General features: G+C 40.1%; 1 pseudogene; it reads left to right on the top strand.

Moving 5' to 3' along the window:
• Positions 1–334: 334 nt before the first annotated feature.
• Positions 335–1,002, top strand: LOC126766498 (uncharacterized; annotated as a pseudogene).
• Positions 1,003–7,798: the final 6,796 nt, after the last annotated feature.

Genomic DNA, 7,798 nt, shown 5'->3' with positions numbered 1-7,798 from the left:
ATGACAGTTCGAAATCACTTCATCAGAATGATTTGAAACTGATTTTGCGCCATCTGTTGGTCAAATTTGTTTAATCGCAGCTGATTTTGACACTATAAACTGTCAGAATTTAAAACTAACAGACAAAGAAGACAAAAAAATAAAACCAAAAATTGTCGTTGATTACAAATCAAAGTACAAAATAAAAAAAAATATGGAAAAAACTCAAAAAATGAAACGAGTTATGTGGAGTGAGGCTGCCGAGACCGACCTAATAGAGGTATGGCAACAAAAAATGCCAGAGCTGCGATCAACGCGAAAAAATAACCACATATACGAGGAAATGTCGTGTACGATGCTTTTGGCTGGACACGAATATACGTCCACTGAGATTAAAATTAAAGTGCACAATTTTACCAACAAATACCGGTAAGTAATATATTATGAGGTCAACATATAAATTAAATATTTTTTTTTATTTTTAGACAAGAAAAGCAGAAAATTGGCCCATCGGGTGGCTCCCCTAGTCGGTGGAAATATTATGAGGCGTGCATCAAGCAGTAGGCGGTTTCAAAAGTTTTTTTTCCGCCGAACTTGCGGAGGATAGCATTGTTGGTAAGTTTTAAGCGCATTGGAATAGATCCCAATATTCATAATAAAATGAAAAGCGGTTATGGAATGTTTCTTTATACTTTTATTTGTTTCTTCTATTTTCAGTTGACATGGAACCAATTTACGTAGATGCCGATACCGAAGGAGAGTCGCCGCTCCCAAGCCCAGGCGATGGACCTTCTACGTCACGTGGTTGCGCTCGGCCATCATCAAGCGATGCTGTAAAAAAGAAAAAATCAGGGTTAACAATAATGGAGGAAATTAAGGATGACTTATTAAAGGCGACTAAGGCGATGAAGGAAGCCGATGAAAAGGGTCTTTCTCTCCTACAAGAATACATAAACGATTCAAAAGAAGTAACAAGAAGAAGATTTAAAATTTTTTTTAAGTCTTAGTTTAAGATAAATGATGTTTCCATTCATGAATTTAAATATGTAAATGAAAATAAAAATATACATGTAATGTATAAAATATATATATAAATGAATACGAAAATATATATGTAACATATATAAAATATAGAAATATCTGTTTTTTTTGTACTGGAATTGCATTATGAGAAATGTAAGTATAGATCGGGTGAGATTTAATAATATTTCAAAGTTGAATGTAATAACGCACCGAAATAAGAAACGAACGCTTGTCTTATTTCCTCTGCTCTTGGGTTGACATTTCTACAAATGTTAGAGACGTGTTCTGGCAACTGCCGAGATTCGTTTGGCTGTGTTGTGCTGCAATCCACTTTTCATTGATTTCATCATTTTCCTCATTTAAAAAGTTGTGCAAAACGCAACACGCTTTTATGACGATTTTCGTGTTGGCCATGTGGTTATCCAACCCATCTACACCTTCCCTTTAAGTGACCGACCACCACTATTCGGCATTCGGTACATAGTTGATTTTTTTTTTATCCAAAGGTTGGTTTACACAAAATGGGTACGGTTTCATCAAATGTTCATCAAATTTGAACGCAGAGTCGCCCAACAAAACGACTGGAACATTAACTGACGATATTTGTCTACTCATGTCTTTAAATATAGTAGATTGCGCCAACTCGCTTTTTAAAGATGATCTCTCAAATATTAAAGAGTCATTTCAATGGCCTGGACTACCAACGTTGATGTACATATATTTAGCGACATCTATAACATTAAAGAAATACATTAGGTGTTTAAACGAGCTTCATGAAAAAAAATTACCTTGCATCTACTAAAACCAAAAGAACTGCCAGCCTTTGTAATTGTAGTAGTCAACAGTATCTTCTGCAGCTGGACGAACTTCTATATGACAACCATCTAAAACTTAAAAATATATAAAAACTCTAGTGTAAAAACTTTAACTTATTACCTATAGCTCCTAACACTTGAGGGAAACCCAATGACTCAAAACCATTTAAATACTCGCGCAATTAAATTTCTTTCATTTGGAATTTCTTCAAATACAAAGGCCACAAACAACGCCAGACTTTATGACAGAAATCAATTAGAATGGAGCAGACAGTGCTTTTACCAATTCCGAACATATTTCCAATTGTTCGGTATTCTGCAGAAGAGCCAAGCGCATATAAAGCAATAGCAATGCGTTTCTCTAATTGAATTGCTTTGCGGTAGTTAGTGTTTTTCTTCTCCAAACCTTTCAACATAATACATAATTTTATGAAAGAATTGCGCTTCATTCGGAAGTTGTTTTTAAAAAATGCGTCTGAATTCACCTGGCAGTCGACTTCCCAAAACATTTGGCCACGAGTCTGAATTATATACACATTATAATTAAACGAAGTTATAATATCAATATTTATAATGTACTTGCCTTTATCCAAATAGACCTTATTGAATTTGCTCCATATAGACTACACATTTTTAGTGCTACATGTTCATACAGCAAACGTTTCATTGCTAAGCGGTTAGAATCAAACAATTCCCAAATTATTTCCATTGAGCGGAGATAATTTAGAAAAAAGAAGAAAATTTTTATAACAAGCTACGATATTACAATGTTTTCCTTTAATAAATACTTTGATGTTTATGGCTGAATGTCAAAAACATCTGATTTATAAATCACTAACGGCAGTAAGAACACTGTTGGGTTATAAAATGCTTAAATGTAATCTAATCTTTTAAATTTTCGGTCTGAACATGGTATAAGTTTTGAATGATAAAACATCCGATTTACATACATTTATCACTATTGTAATATATTTATTTTTATACTCTCGCAACAATGTTGCTAAGGAGAGTATTATAGTTTTGTTCACATAACGGTTGTTTGTAAGTCCTAAAACTAAAAGAGTCAGATATAGGGTTATATATACCAAAGTGATCAGGGTGACGAGTAGAGTCGAAATCCGGATGTCTGTCTGTCCGGCCGTCCGTCTGTCCGTCCGTCCGTGCAAGCTGTAACTTGAGTAAAAATTGAGATATCATGATGAAACTTGGTACACGTATTTCTTGGCTCCATAAGACGGTTAAGTTCGAAGATGGGCAAAATCGGCCTACTGCCACGCCCACAAAATGGCGGAAACCGAAAACTTATAAAGTGTTTTAACTAAGCCATAAATAAAGATATTAAAGTTAAATTTGGCGCTAAGGATTGCATTAGGGAGGGGCATATTTGGACGTAATGTTTTTGGAAAAGTGGGCGTGGCCCCGCCCCCTACTAAGTTTTTTGTACGTATCTCGGAAACTACTATAGCTATGTCAACCAAACTCTACAGAGTCGTTTTCTTCAGGCATTTCAATATACAGTTCAAAAATAGAAGAAATCGGATAATAACCACGCCCACCTCCCATACAAAGGTTATGTTGAAAATCACTAAAAGTGCGTTAACGGACTAACAAAAAACGTCAGAAACACTAAATTTTTCGGAAGAAATTGCAGAAGGAAGCTGCACCCAGACTTTTTTTAAAAATTGAAAATGGGCGCGGCCTCGCCCACTTATGGACCAAAAACCATATCTCAGGAACTACTAGACCGATTTCAATGAAATTCGGTATATAATATTTTCTTAACACCCTGATGACATGTACGAAATATAGATGAAATCGGTTCACAACCACGCCTTCTTCCAATATAACGCTATTTTGAATTCCATCTGATGCCTTCTCTGTATAATATATAGTACATTAGGAACCAATGATGATAGCGGAATAAAACTTTACAAAAATACGGTATTTGAAAAATATGTAAATTACGTATAATGAAATCTCGATTATCTCCTTATAATGCGAGAGTATAAAATGTTCGGTGACACCCGAACTTAGCCCTTCCTTACTTGTTTTTAATATATTATGATAATTTGTTATATATGTACATATATAAGGTAGCATAGAAGGCGAAACATCCCCTACATAGGGTTGTGAGCTGGGTTTGGGACCCGCCACGTAAAAATCAGTACCAATGAAAAAGAAAAAACAGCCTCGGATGAGAGACCCCCCTTTTGATGACGACCATGGCAAACGAAATAAGGACTACGATTTGAGGGCATGCACCTGGAATGTCCGGACCCTTAATTGGGAAGGTGCCGCTGCCCAGCTGGTTGATGTCCTCGCTAAAATAAAGGCTGACATCACCGCCGTCCAAGAAATGCGATGGACGGGACAAGGACAGAGACGAGGAGGTCCTTGTGACATTTACTACAGTGGCCATATAAAGGAGCGCAAGTTTGGTGTTGGATTCGTGGCGGGAGAGAGACTCCGTCGTCGAGTACTATCATTCAATGCGGTGAATGAACGTCTAGCCACAATCCGCATCAAAGCGAGGTTCTTCAACATATCGCTAATTTGCGCCCACCTCCCGACGGAAGAGAAGGACGATGTGACCAAAGATGTCTTTTATGAGTGCTTGGAGCGCACTATGAGTGCTTGGCGACTTTAACGCCAGGGTGGGTATGGAAGGTATCTTTGGCACTACGGTCGGTCGGTACATCCAGCCTCCACGACGAAACATCCCCAAATGGGTTGAGGCTGATCGACTTCGCCGGGGCCCGAAGTATGGTTATCTGTAGTACTAGATTCCAGCATAAAAAGATTCATCAAGCTACCTGGCTGTATCCGGATCGAAAAACTACCAACCAGATCGATCATGTTGAGATAGACGGAAGACTCGTCTCCAGTGTTTTAGATGTGCATGCGCTCCGAGGTCCTAACATCGACTCGGACCACTATCTTGTTGCAGCCAAGATTCGCACCCGCCTCTGTGCAGCAAAAAACGTACGCCAACAAACACAAGGAAGGTTCGACGTCGAGAAGCTGCAGTCACAACAGACAGCCGAACGATTTTCTACTCGGCTTGCACTCCTGCTCTCTGAGAGCACTCGTCAACAACTCGGTATAAGGGAACTGTGGGACGGCACTTCAAATTGCTTACGTACAGCTGCAACCGAAACCATTGGTTTTCGGAAAGTGCTAAAGAACAGCTGGTACGACGAGGAGTGCCGCGTCGTAGCGGAGAGAAAACAGGCTGCCTACCTCGCAACGTTACGATCGACCACTACACGTGCGGGATGGGATAGATACCGAGAGTTGAAGAGGGAAGCGAGACGCATTTGTAGACAGAAGAAGAAAGTGGCCGAAATGCGTGAGTATGAAGAGCTTGATAAGCTGGCCGACAGGGGTAATGCTCGAAAATTCTACGAAAAAATGCGGCGGCTTACAGAAAGTTTCAAGACCGGAGCATACTCTTGTAGAACCTCCAAAGGTGATCTAGTGACCGATGCCCAGAGCATACTTAAATTATGGAGGGAACACTTCTCCAGCCTGCTGAATGGCAATGAACGCACAACGCTAGGGGAAGGCGAACCAGAGTCCCCAATCGACGACGATGAGCAGACGTTCCATTGCCCGACCATGAAGAAGTTCGAATAGCAATTGCCCGCCTGAAGAACACAAAATGGTAGGGGCCGACGGATTGCTGGCCGAACTATTCAAACACGGCGGCGAAGAACTGATAAGGAGCATGCATCAGCTTCTTTGTAAAATATGGTCGGACGAAAGCATGCCCACCGATTGGAATTTAAGTGTGCTATGCCCAATCCATAAAAAAGGAGACCCTACAATCTGCGCCAACTACCGTGGGATTAGCCTCCTCAACATCGCATATAAGGTTCTATCGAGCGTACTGCGTCAACAAACTGATTGCACCTTATCAGTGTGGCTTCAGCCCTGGAAAATCAACAACCGACCAGATATTCACCATGCGCCAAATCTTGGAAAAGACCCGTGAAGGAAGAATCGACACACACCACCTCTTCGTCGATTTCAAAGCTGCTTTCGACAGCACGAAAAGGAGCTGCCTTTATGCCGCGATGTCTGAATTTGGTATCCCCGCAAAACTAATATGGCTGTGTAAACTGACGTTGAGTAACACCAAATGCTCCGTAGGATCGGGAAGGACCTCTTCGAGCCGTTCGATACCAAACGAGGTTTCAGACAAGGCGACTCCTAATAGTACGACTTCTTCAACCTGCTTCTGGAGAAAATAGTTCGAGCTGCAGAACTAAATAGAGAAGGTACTATCTTCTATAAGAGTGTACAGCTGCTGGCGTATGCCGATGATATTAATATAATCAGCCTCAACACCCGCGCCGTTAGTTCTGCTTTCTCCAGGCTGGACAAGGAAGCACAAAAAATGGGTCTGGCAGTGAACGAGGGCAAAACGAAATATCTCCTGTCATTAAACAAACAGTCGTCGCACTCGCGACTTGGCTCTCACGTCACTGTTGACAGTCATAACTTTGAAGTTGTAGATAATTTCGTCTATTTAGGAACCAGCATTAACGCCACCAACAATGTCAGCATGGAAAACCAACGCATAATTGCTCTTGCCAACAGGTGCTACTTCGGACTGAGTAGGCAATTGAAAAGTAAAGTCCTCTCTCGACGAACAAAAGCTAAACTCTATAAGTCGCTCATAATTCCCGTCCTGCTGTATGGTGCATAGGCTTGGGCGATGACAACCACCGATGAGTCGACGTTACGAGTTTTCGAGAGAAAAAATCTGCGAAAGATTTATGGTCCTTTGCGCATTGGCCACGGCATATATCGCATTCGATGGAACGATGAGCTGTACGAGATATACGACGACATCGACATAGTTCAGCGAATTAAAAGACAGCGGCTACGCTGGCTAGGTCATGTTGTCCGGATGGTTGAAAACACTCCAGCTCTGAAAGTATTCGACGCAGTACCCGCCGGCGGAAGCAGAGGAAGAAGAAGACCTCCACTCCGTTGGAAGGACCAATTGGAGAAGGACCTGGCTTCGCTTGGAATATCCAATTGGCATGTAGTGAAAAGAAGAAACGACTGGCGCGCTGTTGTTAACTCGGCTATAATCGCATAAGCGGTGTCTACGCCAAATAAGAAGAAGAAGGTAGAATAGACATAAGTATGTATGTATATATCAATTATAGGAAATAATTAAAATTATTTTTACATTAACTACAAATATTGCTTTGAAAAAGTAAATTAATTAAATTGTATTCAATTGCACTTGTAATCATAAATATGCACAAAACTAATTTATTTGAATACGTACACCCTGTCAAGAAAGTATCGGAAATTATGCATTCGCCCCTTTCATTTCGCGCTTATATGGAATACAGGTAAATTTATTTTTCTTGGTTGGGAAAAGTGTCCTTAATTATGATGCCTAAAACTAGCGCGATCTGTAAAACCAGTGTGTTTACAGCAGCGGTTTGATTTAAAATTTAAATCAACGTATTTGTGTTAAATTTTGGCCAAACACTGTACAAATAGCAAGCACCGTATTCACCTGGTATGGCTCCCTGTGACTTTTAACTTTGTCCACTCTGAAATATCCACTTTGGGGAGCACGCTTCGACTCATTTGAAGACATCAAAGCAAATTTGACGCAAGAGCTGAAGGCTATCCCGGAAAGTGGTTATAAAAAATGTTTTGACGATTGAAAGAAGCGTTGGCACATGTGCAGCCCTTGAAAAGGTTAGAAAGTATCTATAATCAGGAATATCGGAATATTAACATATTAAAACAGGAAAGGCAAATAAAAAATTTTCAACAAAAATAGAGTTAACAATAGCATAGTACCCTATAAGAAGGCTACCTGTTAGCAAAAGTGTAAGACTTGGGATTGTTCACTATCGCCAGAGAAAGTTTATGATAGAGAACGTTCATGGTGCGCCCATTGTACAAAAATTTTATTTTGCGAAGGGGTACTGTTTTGGATGAGTGTG

The sequence above is a fragment of the Bactrocera neohumeralis genome, unplaced genomic scaffold, assembly GCF_024586455.1.
Source record: "Bactrocera neohumeralis isolate Rockhampton unplaced genomic scaffold, APGP_CSIRO_Bneo_wtdbg2-racon-allhic-juicebox.fasta_v2 ctg1420, whole genome shotgun sequence".
NCBI classification, from domain to species: domain Eukaryota; kingdom Metazoa; phylum Arthropoda; class Insecta; order Diptera; family Tephritidae; genus Bactrocera; species Bactrocera neohumeralis.
Note: the sequence above shows the minus strand (reverse complement) of the source record. Positions and strands in the feature narration are given on the sequence as shown.